Here is a 14,756-nt window from a genome sequence, read left to right on the forward strand (position 1 = left end):
TAGCATAAGTTTTGCAGATTTAATGGAACTCCATAAAATGATGAATATTACATGGAGGTTTCAAACATAAAAGCATACTCCCAAATGAGCCCCTAATAGTATTCACTGTGGAGATTTTAGTATTGGATGGGTGTGTTTGGGTCATTATCACAGAATTTTAGTTCCTAAAAATAACACTCCGAGACAATCTCTTCTATTATATAAAAATCTCTGTCCCTGCTTCTCCTTACTGAATTTGCATTACTCAAGCACTGTGCCAACAACAGAAGCTATCCTTCACTCTACACTGCCTCTTCTCCCTTCTTCAATAGCCTTCCCTGATAAATCCCCCTGTCCAAGCAGGAGAGCACAGCAGTGCTTTTCAATGTGAAAAATCTGCCTTTTGAGTCTTCATTTCACTATTAAACAACTATCAATCGTGCAAGACTATTTTTCAATTTGGAGTTTGATCCAGCTGACTGCTCTTTTGTGGGGTGAAGGTCAAACCTTAGGATGCCACTGGCGGGAAGAGGAGCAAGTGGGTTTTTTGCACCGGCTCCCCAGGCACAAAGGACAACCTGTCATGGAGGCACAGGGATGGGACTGAAAGCAGACCACCATCATATGGCTTCAAACTTGTATCCTGCTAGGAACAATGATCCACGTTTTAAAAACAAGGTGAAAAGATGGCTTGGCGCTCTTCAATGTCATCTCCAGGGGGATGTAACTTGGTTAGCACAACTGACTCAGGGCCAGACATTCGCAGTTCCGTGAAACTGATAAGGTGTGATGAATTTCTTTTCTGACTCTGAAGCAAAACAGGCAAAGGTTCTGATTTCATTGCAATGGGAACACATTCACTATTAGGATCTAACTGAGTAATCTTATTTTGGCATTCCTGTATCTCCCATTGGCCACAAAAATCCCAAGTTTTCATATTCTTCTCATGAACTAGCACTGTCATCCTTCTATTTCCCAATTCATGAGCTGAATAAAACTTTGGCATGTGTGTTCACTATACACTGTGCAAAACTATTTTTAAGGGTTTTTTTTTGAAAATTATATTTTCACTACTGTTATCAGACGACACTGCCTATCCTGAACTATGACATAATACTGTTTATAAATCCCTCAATACCCTTCTGAATGGCTCATTCATATGGCATTGTGTGTTTGTTAAAAGCATTAGATTATTCAGTGTAAACATTTAAAATATGACACAATTTTTGTATCTCTGTTTTGGCATTTCCTTATTTTTAATATATCAGGAATCTCAAAAAATTTAAAGAGACCTCTCTTGACTTCTGAGAAGCCTTGGGTGATCATCACCTTCTGAAATGTGCCAAAAGATGTGAGAAGGTCTCTCCTTGTTGCCAAATTGTCAATGGAGTTTTAAAGACTTACTTACTATTGGGAAACATTAACACATATCTCCCCCTGCCCTTTTCTTTCCTGAAATAAGAACTTAAGGCTGTCTCAAGGGGAAAGAAATCTTTCCCTTTGATTTTGTGTTTTATGTCTCCCTCATAGTCTGGGTACCATTAACACCTGACATCAAAGTCACAGACTAAAAGCATGACCTTCCTCAAAGGAATTTGAGAGAAAATTACTTTTCAGAAATGGTCAGTTAGGATCATGGAATTTTGGGAACCTGAAGGTAGAGACTGGAGGTTAGGGACCGCCTTCTAGATCTGCCCCTGACAATTCTGAACTGTATGCTATTGGCAAGGGCCCTGGATTCGTGCAGTGCATCACTTGTATATATAGCAGCTCTGTATGGGGGGCCCACGAGAATAGAAAATTAAGCATGTCCAAAGCTGAACTCATGATGCCCTCTTTCTTATTTTCCCCATCTCAATCAATAGTACTTATTTTCTCATGATAAACCTTGGAACCAATCTTAAAATACCCTTCTCTTCTGAGGCAAGCCGATCAAGCCCTCATGAAGATACCATCTAATAATCTCTTGAATTCATTCACAACTCCCCATGTCCTTTGCCTTCAGCTAATGTAAGACACCATTATCTCTCCCCTGTATGACTGGATAGTTTCCTAACTCACCTACCCATATGCATCTTTACCTTTCTCCAATTTTGATAAATGAAAATTAATACCCATTTATCATCCTACTGCTCCCTTAGAATGAAGGCAGTCTGGACATGGTTTCCAAGGCCCTGAATGGCTTGTGCCCATTCATCTCTCGAAGATCATTCCAGTTCTTCTCTCCTTTGCTCTCTTATCTCTCTTATCCAGCTGCAATGGCCTTCCTTCAGTTCCTCGACTATGCCAGGCCCTATCTGCCCCAGGGTCCTTTTTACATGCTGTTCCTCTGCTGAGAACACTCTCTTTCCTCCTTGCCCCCTTAGGGATGACTTCCTGACTCCCTAGGTTGGGTCAGGACCCCCTGTTAAAAGTTCTCTTTCTTTGTATTTCTCTATCAAACCATTTACCATGAGAGAAATTGTAGTGATATCTTGTTTGAATATTCAACGTATCACTGATATGTAGACATTTTTTTTTTTCCTGGGGTGCCTGGGTAGTGCAGTCAGTTGGGCATCTGACTCTTGGTTTTGGCTCAGGCTGTGGTCTTGAGGTTGTGGCCTTGGGGTCATGGTCTCAGGGTTGTGAGATTGAGCCCAGTGTCGAGCTCTGCACTCAGTGTGGAACCTGCTTGGGACTCTCTTCCTCTCCCTCTGCCCCTCCCTCCAATGTGCTCTCTCTCTCTCTCTCTCTCTCTCTCTAAAATAAATAAAGCTTCAAAAAAAAAAAAAAAAGAAAGAAAAAATTTGCTTCCTTTCTTCCTCTTTTACTGTATTTGTTATAGAAAGTATCTTTTTACCCAACCTTGATGCAAAGGCAACTCCTTTCCCAGGTCACAATGAAAATGTACCTCCTTCCCTCTATTTTCTCCACTGCAGGCAGGCAAGACAAATCTTTTTAAAGACCAAGGTAATCCTACCCTTGAGAGAGGGGAAACATGCTGTCTGTTGGAGATGGTTTGGGAGCAGGTCTAATAGGGACCCAACATTTTCCTGATGGGTAAAGTTCTATTGGAAGAGATGCAGGGATTTGAGCTAAAACATTGAGCCTGGGGCAGGGAACTTAGGACAGCTGGGCAGGGGCAGATCTGTGATAAGAAGGAGAGGCTTTTGGATCTGGGGATTCCACATGCACCCCATGTGTGGGGCTTGATCCAGGGGACCAGTTCTCTGTGAGTGGATCTGCTGCTAGGAGGCATCTGGCAAATGGACAGACAGGAAAGGCCACTGGGACAGCAGCAAGCCTACCTAGCAGCCTTCACACAAGGGGCAATTCCAAATCACCTGCATTTGAGCTACTCTCCATCCCCCATCTGAGGACAGCACAGGACATCTGTAAACCTAAGGGGATCTCTGGAGCCCTAATGGGGACTAAGGGAGAGTTAGACTTCCAAAGAGTCTATCCAGCATTTCCAACTGCTCTAGAGCTCAACTTAGTGTATGATTTAGTAATACTGCCTTTGATATCTGTATGTCTTCCACTTCCACCCTAGGGGAATGTAACCTCCAAAAGAGCTAGGTTGTCTACGTCCTGATCTCTACTGTATACCCATACCAGACCGAGCAACAGCACGCAACCCTTGTTGAATGTCCTTACTGTGAAAATGGGGAGACAGGGTCACATATGGTTCTTATGGTGACATTAACCTCAGAAGTGCCCCTGATTTTAAACAAATCTTAGAACCCCAGTATGAATATCAGTTAAAACAAGGGTGCTTTGGCTGAGTCAGGAATGGGGATGTGGCCCTCAGCATCTCAGAAGACCCTTACTTTCCCTGATCCTTCCTTGAGGCATCCCCACCTGGGCTCCTTGGGACATCATCCAACACACCCAGGACTGGATCATCTATTAATGAACCTGCTTTTCAGTTGCATAAAGCTTTCCAGTTACAACATGCTTTCCAATATATTATTCTTACTAAATTGGTGACCTCAAAATGCATCCTGTTCTAAGACTCTGGAATTAGTGTGGCATGACAGTGAGATAAGAAACTTGTAAACTTTAAGACTCTTAAGGATGAGACTATTTTCTTGATGCCTGGGGCTGGAATTCCTGGCTCCCAAAATAGCTTTCCTTAGCAAACTGCGATGAGCTGATTCTGGTATTTCAATGAAGTAAGGAGAAGGTTGCCCATTGCTATGGCCTGTCTTAACACCAGATGGTCAGAAAAAGTTGACTTAGCCAATTCCTGATTTGGACAGGGAAGTCTGACTGGCTTCTTTGATTAGCATTTGACACCCTAGTCTTGTCTTAATTCCCCAGCCTTCTCTTACTTAGATCTCAGGAATGGGTGTGGGAACCTCATTCTGCCAAGTCTGGGCTATGTCTGCATTTTTCTCCACTGCCTTAATCACACCCACTGTCTGTCACATGTTTACAGACCCCAAGCAAATCCCCCTGCACACCAACAGGACCACTCTCCTGCTCTTCTACTCACTCTTCATCACTGGCCTTTAGGCTTAGGGGACTGTCCCCACCGTGTAAAGATGATATTGTTTAGATTGCATTTCCTAACATGCTGGGGCCAGATTTTCAGCATCTTGCCAGCCCTTTATGACAGCCATGTGAATTAGCTTAGATCCCAGGGCTTATGATCTGTAAGAAATTAAGGGGGATGAGAGTTAATCACGTGTGGTAGGAGAACACATTTTATGTTGAAAATATGACTCCTGGCTCTAGAGTGGGCAAGTTAGCCAACACCTTCTCCCCCATCACAGCTGATTGAGAGCAGTGCCCGACCCTTCAGTTCTGAAATCTGTAGATAAGCTTAGAAAGAAGCCTAAATTCTCCAAACTGTAAGAAAAACTGGCATCCACCTCTTCATAGGCAAAGATGGCTATGATTTTAGACCTCAATTTAATGGATGATGGACACTGAAAAATATCACCTGTGCTTTCTTAATGAAAACCATTTATGTTGCTCTCTGTGCTCTGAAAATATGTCTGTCTCACAACAGATATAATGTGATTGATGTTCATGAGAGCAATTTCTATAGGCCCTAATTGCTCTGATGGAAAACAATGACTTTCAAATTCTTTTAGTGAGGGAAATATCGTCTGCATCAACCTCCAGAGCCTTTCCCTGACATATTGCCTGCCCCTTTTTTCCCCACTCACGCCTTTTCTCCAGATGAATTACCCCATTACACCAATGGGAAATTTAGGCTTATGGCTGGCAAGTTGCAAAACCAGCAACTGAACTCACATCTGCCAGTTTCCAAAGGATGTGTTTTTTTGCAATCTCCTGGAATGGATTATCTATATAATCCCTTTTCCACCAAGCTTCCTCATCCAGTTTTATTTTTTCTTCTCCATTTATTTCAGCCTACCCACCTATTTCTCAAACTGCTTCCTATATTACCTCCAGATTAAGCCACCTTTTTTCTCTTTTGCTCCTATTTTGCAATGGCAGAAACAGCTGTAGAAAAAGGAAAATTGATTAGAGAAGGTTGGGATGTAAACATAACCGTCTTTATTCTCCATCAACTGCACTAAATATTCAGGGACACCAGTAGCTTTCCAAATAAGTATCTTCATCTAAATTTGTTGATCATAAAACAATTTCCTAATTTCCTGGGGGAACATTACTCTTTTGGGGACTAATACTCCACATTAGGTTTCTTTTACAATAAAATCTCATTAAATTTGGCTCAAGCCATTGGGAAAGTGTCATAATGTTCTTGCACTGGGAGAAATGGAGAAATGACATTTTAAAAAGCATCACTGAAGAACTAATATGCTAAGCAAGTAATAGTATAAACAAGGGACATGTTTGACCTACTTTAAGGAACAAATATTTAAAGAACCATGGTATATGCATCGTTTAGGTGTTAGCATAGTGCTTCTCAGGCAGGTGTCATTCGAATAAGGCACTCAAAATTTTGCTGTATCTTGAACCACATATATTGCTTCATTGATATTTTTCTTTATATCTACTCTTTCATTTTTACACAAATAAATATATTTCTTTTTTTAAAGATTTTATTTATTTGAGAGAGAGGAGAGAGAGAGAGAGAGCACAAGCAGGGGGAGGGGCAATAGGAGAGGGAGAAGCAGACTCTCCACTGAGCAGGAAGCCCAATGCAGGACTCGATCCCAGGACCCAGAGATCATGACCTGAGCTGAAGGCAGATGCTTAACCAACTGAGCCATCCAGGTGCCCTGCAAATAAATATATTTTTAATAGAAACTTTGTATCACCAGATAAATAGAAAAAAAGACTCAGTGTATATGTAAAAGCTACCAGTACACATTAACTCAAAGGAGACTACAAATTACCAGGTTTTGGCTTGATATTGCCCACGGGGACTCCCAGCTTGAGACTGGCAAGGGTCGCACAGTGTTGAGCAAATAAAATCTTGCATTGGGTCTTCCTCCTTTAGGAAATCAGAATATATAAAAGGAAATTGCAAATGAAATAACTTTTTTGCTATATGATTTTATATTATTTAATACACTATGCCCTTCTAACTTTAAATAATCTTTTATGCCACGAGTGGTATGCTTCTCTCACCCTGAGAAACCCAGTGAGTCTCACTGCCAGATTTATTCCTCACATTCTCTCTAGAAGCAGGATCATCAAGTCTTCATGTAAATAGTTTTTATCAAGTGAATTTCTAAATTTTAATGTCACAAAATTCCATTCCTTTAAAGTACTCCGTAATTCAGATTCTTCCTACTTTGTGGTGACCCTCTGAGACTTCTCCCTTCTACTTAGCCCATTAGTTCTGTGTTTCTGTATAAACAACCTGAAGCTAAAAAGTTTTGGGGCTTTCCAGACACAATTCTGAATTGTGCTGCCCCACTCAGAAACAAAGTGGGTGAGCTCACCAGGCAAATGCTCTGCACTGTCACTCAACACATAAATCCTCCACCACTGGAATAATTGCAATAATAACCAAAATCTTGAGTGATTTCCTTCTTCTGGAAGCCTTTTACTCATTTTAAAGAAGCCCGGGACCTTTTATGCTAGTGAGGTTGGATTTCTTTCATACCCACTTACCCCTACATATGATGAAAAGGACAGGAACTGGTTGCTGGGCAGAATCTCCAGGGTGACATGGGGAACAATGAATGATAATTTAGGGAGCGAGGTGCATAGGCAGGATTTCATTTTCACAAAGCAAAACCAAAAATCAGTCTTCACATCCATGTGAAATAATGGCGAACTATTAGGTAGTTACTTAGATGTGCTTATTTCTGTATGTAACTGAATCTTCCTCCTGAATCTCTAAATGTTTAGAGTGTGAAACTTAAACTTTCCAATTAATGGATTTTCTTGATACCCTAGTCTCTTTCTGTGTATAACCCCTCTCCCCCAGTTTAGCATGGTCTCTTTGAGGGTAACTAGACTGTGAATTCAGTCTAAGTGTCCTCCTCATCTCCTTCCAAGATGGCATCTGGTGAATTTACTGTTGGAGGCCCTGGCTGACAATGGGACACTGAGCAAAGGTAGCCTGTCCAGGTGCTGTCCTTCTCCACTGGGCTCTGGGTGAGAAGCTTTGTCACACTTGTTACTGGACACAAGCTTGCTCTCTGCCAAAGTCCCAGCTTGAAGGGAAGCTCCATGATGGCAGGGATTTTGGTCTATTTGGCTCATTTCTCCCTCCCTGTACCCAGAGCTGTGTCAGGCACACCACTGGAGCATGACAATCACTTCTTGAATGAAGTAGAGTCTAATTGGTTCCTCCTGTCCTCCCCTAATCACCTTGAGGGCCCGTACAGAAATTTTCTCTTCCAGAAGACTCAGACCCAGAACAATGTAGAAAAAGGGACTGTGAAGAATGTATTTTCTGGCTCTTTCTATAAAGCAGACAAGAACTAAGAAGTGCTGAGTGGTAATGTTGAGTCAGTAAGAGAAAAGCAGCAAACCTTGCTTAAACATTTAGGAAAATGTTTCTCTCTTGCCAAAGGCTATTGTCTTCCTGCAGGTCCAGAGATCCTATTTTTTTTTTAAGATTTTATGTATTTATTTGAGAGAGAGAGAGAGAGCATTAGCAGAGGGAGGAGCAGAGGGAGAAGGAGAAGCCGACTTCCCACTGAGCAGAGAGCCCAATGGGGTTTGACTCCCGGACTCCAGGATCATAACCTGAGCTGAAGGCAGATGCTTAACCGACTGAGCCACCCAGGTGCCCTTCTATATTTATATGTTGGAAGAGAACACTGGTCTGGCTCTTCTAGTTCTTCCTGTAGGGAACATAATTCTCCCCAAGGCAAAGGGATGCCTCTCGCAGAAAAGGAGATTGGTTGTATTCAAGGCAAGAAAGAAAGACATTATGTTTCCAAATGAATTAGCTAACAACTGTATATATATGGACATATAAATTTCATGAATATGGAGAAAGGTTTGAGAGAATAAACACCCCATTATTAACATTGTTCCTGCATTGGGGGAGGGGGAGTATAGTGGGCTTAGCATAGGGAGATGCTATTATTGATCTGCGCATGTTTATTGCTTGAATGGCTATGATGAACATTGTTACTTTCAAAATCAAAATCTTGTTACATTGGAAAAGTATTATAAGAGTAGAAAGGATAAAATAAGCTGCTTGCATTTCAGAGTTTTATGTGTCTGTGTGTTTATGGATTGGCTCTGAGGCAGAACTTAGAGCCCTGACCTGCATGAAGGTCACTGAGGAACTGAAAAAAGGAAGAAACAAAACCCCTAGGGCTCGGCTCCATCCCAGGAGAACTGACAGCGATTATCTTGGGGTGGGGCTTAGCATGATCTTTATGCAGCGTGGACACTGAGAACCACATTCCAGCGTGGACAGCAGTCACAGTGACGTCCTGTCAAGAAGTCCTCCTGTGGACTTGAAGGAGAGACCCTGATGCTTATGACCTTATCTGTCCCACTCCCTACCCTCAAAGCTGGGCTGCAGACACACACTTTGGGCCAACTATAAGCAACACATTGACAGCACTGTTCACATTCAGTGCAAGTCATTAGTGATTCCCTTCACAAACATTTATTAGATACCTACTTGGTGTGTGGGGCACACCCATAGCGTGGATCCTGTGGGAATGTCTATACAGGGCGCAGGGGTTATAGGGGGTGAGAGCATGTGCTGGGGCCTTTGAAGAGCTGGAACAATTTGCAAAAGGCCTTCAAGGAGCCTTCTGGGATGAGTTTTGAGGCACACAAGTGTGGAGCATGAGCTAGAGGGTCAGGGTGATCACAACACAATTCTGTCACCCCATGTGTCCTGCAGCTCATGCGGAGGGGTATGCAAGGAAAAGTGAGCCCAGGATTCAGATGCTAATATTGCAAGATCTCAGCAACTCCAACACCAGCATCTTCAGTGGTAAAAGCAAATAAGAGCAGTAGCTTTGAAACACACCGGCTCCGGATAGCTTATGCAGCAAGGGCCGTCAAGAACAGCCCCTTGGAGGAAATCAGCAGCTGTGCTGTTGGGGATGAGTGATTCTGCCATGGGGACCCTCACAGTCAGCTTTGTCATCCATGCATCGTCAGTTTCTGGTATATCCCAGGGACAGGGAGCATGGGCATGCTAACCTGCAACCAGCAGAGCTGGTCCACAGAGTGCATGTGAGACACTACCAGGGAAACTTCTAGAAGTAACTGTCAGGAATTTGAGGTGAGAACAGAACTAGAAAAGTAGTGTTTGTTGCATCTAAATGTTAATCTCATTTAGTCTTGGGCCCCCCTCCAAAAAAAAAAAAAAAAAAAGGCACGAAATACCAATCACCCTTGACCAGTGTCATGCTCTGAGCACTACTGTAGATACAACTTGAGGACCTAGGAGAGCTGGCCAGGCAGGCTGAGAGTGGCAGGCAGGGTCTCACTGGGGACTAGACAGGAAGTTTGCCCCCAGGGGAGCCTACACGATGCAGGGTTTTGGTGGAAGTTGTTTTGTCTCTGTCAAAACCCATCATTCCCCAGGGATATCAAGAAACCTCAGACAGGGCCTGATCTCTTGGAATTCACCAGTTAGTCTGCATGCGCCTTGGTGAGAGGGGTGTTCTCTGCTTAGTGTGTTGTCTGAGAATTTATTTGTGGTTTCATCAGAGTAGAATTTCCAGTTACCAACTTGCACCAACAGGAAAGGAATTTGTCACCAGCTACACTCCAAACATGAGGTTCAAAGCCCCGAATATTTAGGGAAAAAATCTCATGTTTCTTCTATCTTCTTCTATCTTCTTTTCTCCCTCTCTCTCTCTGTTTTTCCCAATGTCACTGTTTGGATCTTGGTGTTTTCTTATTTGTGATGGACCATTTCTCTCTGGCTCTGTGTCTTCTATCAGCAAGGCCCAGGCCAACTTATGGGGTTTATGTTGTAGCTTTTTGTTGAAAAACAAAAGAAGTAAATGTGATTATGCTCAGAAGACCAAAGAATCACTCTGCTGCCTCTTTTTTGTGAATTTTGCAATTTTATGTTTCGAGCCCTGTGAAAGAAAATTCAGAGCTAAAAGTAAAAGCCAAAGGTATCAACTTACCTTTTATCTTGGCTTCTGCACATCAGTGATCCTTACAGCTAGAAAGAAACCAAGGCACCATTTGCCAAAAAGTATGTTTAAATTATAAATATATTTCAATAAAATTTAGGTATATTTAAAGCACGTAAGCTATGTATTTTTGAGGCATACTTAAAAGTGAGTAAATAATAAAACAAAGTTGTCAAAACTGAAGTCTATTTTTTTTAAGATTTTATTTATCCACCTGACAGAGAGAGAGAGAGAGAGAGAGAGAGAAGAGCATGGGGAGAGGGAGAAACAGGCTCTCTGCAGAGCAGAAAGCCTGACGCGGGACTCAATCCCAGGACCCCCGGACCATGACCCGAGCCGAAGGCAGACACACAACCGACTGAGCCACTCACGCGCCCCAAAACTGAAGTCTATTTTATACATTCCATTTAACAAATAAAAGTTGTAGTATGCTAATGATGTAATTATGCTATTCACAAAAACTTTCCAGAATTTACCGAAGTATTAATTTATCATGAAAACAGAAACAAGGTCTGGGCATAAGACCTAAGATCAGAGTTGTATGATGAACGTCCTCTTTTATTCTGTTTTTATGCTTCTTTGGGGCTCTTGGTATAATTTAATTTGAGGCCTCTCAGGGGGCTTGAAACATCATCCAAATGGCCCTCTGGCCCACATCTAAGCCTTGCCCCTGTTAGCTTCGTCTTGCTCTGCCACTGGGGCCAGTTTTGAGTTTGCGGCAATGGCCAAGAGAAAAGACCTCTGCTTTCCATTCAGCTTCTTTCCCTTCTTGCAATAGCTTAGTTGTGGCTGGACCGTGAATCCTGCCCACAGCGCGAGGGGTCCTGCCTTCCCTGTCTGGCCTCCTGCCTGTGGAGCCCAGAGGGCCTGACTCAGGCTATCCACAGATTCTACTCATTTTCCCTTACACCACATATGTTCTTCTCCTCTAGGATCTGTACAAAATAGCAAAGGGAAGCAACAAACATAGACTTACCCTGGCATAGAAAGATGGTACAAATGGCATGGGACCCCAGCCTAAAAAACAATAACAAACAAACAAAACAAAACAAAAAACAGAATGGGGAGGTATAAATTTTACTTAAGTTTGAGAAACCACCTTGAACACTCCCTCATCTACAACTTCATCAGATACAGGCCTGTGGTAGCCCTTGAGGACAGGTTGATAGGAGTGTTTGTAGATTAACAAATAGACCCAAGAGCTGTACCCTACCCATGCAACTTTCTTTAGCAAAACTCTAATAAAAACACATCTCTTCTAGGGAAGTTTCTGATGAACTTCCAGTATGGGCTTCCATTCAGTTGGGAATATTTATTGAAGTAAAAAGTGGAACAGAGACAAGGAGAGAGACCAAGTCCAGACAATGTAGGGATTTTTCAACAAAAGAGTATGAGGAGAGATAAGGGAAGGTGAGCTCAGCTGTGCCTTGGCCTTGGGCTGAATGCTCACTGTGGTTGGGGGAGGGAAGAGGGGTGTGGAGCGGGTTGGACATGGTGCCCTGTTCTGAGGGGTGGTGACAGGCCTTTGTCATGCCAGATCGACAGCTGCATACCTCATGGATTACAGAAGGGGAGGGGAGAGCATCCCCAAGACAGGTGGGGGATTGGTACAACAGAGAAACCCCAACGTTTTCCATGCAGGAGCCAAGTCTCTAGGGCACACATGGGACAGAGAGATGTGCATTAAAAACTTTGGGTTAAGAATCCAGAAAGGCATCAGAACATAAAAAGGAAGAACAGACATGAATACCCCTATGAATTATCACCCATAAAAAAGCAAAGTGAACTTTCCAGATCTGCTTTGAAACTTATGGGAGGGAGAACTCAAAAGTGTGGGGTGGAAATTCATGGTACAGTCCACATGAGTATTTCTCTAAGATACGTGGCATGGCGCTCAAACTGCCCTCCTTCAGGGTGTCATTTTTGTCTTCTTTTGTATACATGAAATAATACACATGGAGGCTTCATTTGTCTGTTGATAAACTTGTTGCCATAATCCTGCCAGTTCCATGGAATCCTGCAATCTTTTAACTGTGTTCTCCTACTTTGAGAGACCCGAGGATACAAACCTTTAAAATTTCTTCCAAGTCTGTGCGTCTTGATGGTGAAACCCAGATTTGCCACCGCTGGTCCTCGTTGCCTGGGGCTGGGAGTGAAAACGTAAGCAAGTTCAGATGACCTTGTCTATGAATGCCCCACGACCTCTCCAGGACAGGAAAACAAAAGCCTCTGGAATTCTGGTGATGCCGTGCTTTAAGAGTGTCTTGTCTGCCTGTATTCTGTCAGAAGCCCTTGTACGGCTCAACTGTGTGCATCTGATGATAGCGTTGCTCACGCGGATGTTGTTTCCTCCCTAGAAGAGGGAAAGAGGAACCAGACCAAATGCAATGAAAAAAAAAAAAGCAGTGTAAGACTTTTGGCGTGGGACCTGGAAAATCTGGAATCCAATCAGCTCTGCTGCCACCTGACGGTGCACCCTGAGGCAAATGACTTCACTTCTCTGGGCCTAAGGTTGCTTATCTTCTGAATGGAGAGGTGGGGCTAGAGCTATAGGATTCCTCCAGCTCTCAGCACCTGCATAGTTTCATATCTCTGTGGGTTAGAGGTATCTATTGTTTCTCAGAGACCATAACCCAGACATCCATAATCAAACATGAGTTCTCTCTAAAAATACAAAAAGAAATAAGGAGAGGATTTCACAAAACTGCTTGAGCATCTACTACTTACCAGGCTCGGGGAAGTTCTGGGGGTCAAGAGACACCTGCCCTTGTGCAGAAGGGGAACCTAAGAGCCAGAATGGATCAGAACCGAAGCATGACTGCAAATGTCCCATTGATTCTCCTAGTTGGTCCTTCCCCGCAGTTTGTCTGCGAGCCAGTCTGCAGGCTAGACTCACACTGGGATCCAGTGTGGATGGAAAACGCGAAACCACGTACCTGTCTTTCAGATTGAGAAGTCCTTAGATCCCTGAGGAGGAAATCATTCTTTAAAGCTCTCCTATCTGGAAATATTTTGAAACTCTTGGGAAGAGTTCCTTCTTTCTTTTTGTATCTTTTGAGAGAACTCATGTTTGATCATGGATGTCTGGGTTATGGTCTCTGAGAAACAATAGATTCCCTTAACCCACAGAGATAGGAAACTAGGCAGGTGCTGAGTAACATTGAGTTCTAAAGAGCTGCAGTCTTGTGTGTGTGTGTTTTTCCCCCCACAACATCTTGAAAGTATTTTCTCCGTGTCAACTACAAATTCTAATCCAAAAGAAAGATCTTGATATTTGGAATATACAATGTGGCTTTTCTTAACAGCAAGGTGTTCAATTAATTCCTTATGTTCTCAAATAAAATGGTGGAGCAGAAAGTGTCTCTAGGATCCCCAGAGCCTCCAGGCACACAATAAGCATGTTTATCTTTTCATTTTCAGAAGTGATCACTGCATACCCCAGCCTGCAGGAAAATGAGTAGCTAGGATTTCTTTCAATTGTTTTCCCAAGGAGAGAGTAAATAAAGTCATCAAGCCATCTGGTCGACCCTCAGCAATCATTCACTGTATTCATTTATCGTATCTATGGGTAAACTGAAATAACAAGTAAAGAGCTAGCCACAGGAAAAAGAATCCTGGGAAAAGTTTAAGTGTTAAACGTTAAAATTTATAAAAGGAGGAAACAGGAAAAGGGAATATAGCCCTCCTCCTGCCTCTCTCCCTTATCCTCCTGTACTTCCCCATCTGTGCTGTAGTCCTGGATGTTAGTTCTGACTCTTTATGGTGACAAGTGGTTTTTGTACTTTCCCATCCTAGGGGAAGGGGTAAGGAAGGAATCAAATTTTGGGGGACCTCCCTTTCTCTAAAATCAGCCCTCTCTGCCTCTCAGAGGCTGAGCAGCTGCCCCCCAAATCATAGAATTTTAGATACCTGGAATTCAAAACACTGGCCTGCCAGGCTCCTACGTCACTATCCCTCTCCCTCAGCTTTCCATCCTGGAGACTTAACTGGTTAATTAAAAAACACAAATCTTCATCAAATTGGAGCAGGACACACAAAACCAACAAACTAACCGGTGGGAACTAGGGCAAATGTTTACAGAAGTGACCCAGAGTAAAATCATTCTTTCCCAATGTGTCCTCATTTCCTGTGAAGATGTACAGTGTCCGCGTCTTCAAAAGAAATCTTATTTGTAGGCTATTAGGCAAGAAATGACCAGTGATTAGCTGGTGCCACAGTAATTCTGGATGTGGACCTTTTGGCATTTTACAAAGCAATTCTCACGTCCTTAGG

This window comes from Zalophus californianus, chromosome 13 (assembly GCF_009762305.2).
Source record: "Zalophus californianus isolate mZalCal1 chromosome 13, mZalCal1.pri.v2, whole genome shotgun sequence".
Taxonomy (NCBI): domain Eukaryota; kingdom Metazoa; phylum Chordata; class Mammalia; order Carnivora; family Otariidae; genus Zalophus; species Zalophus californianus.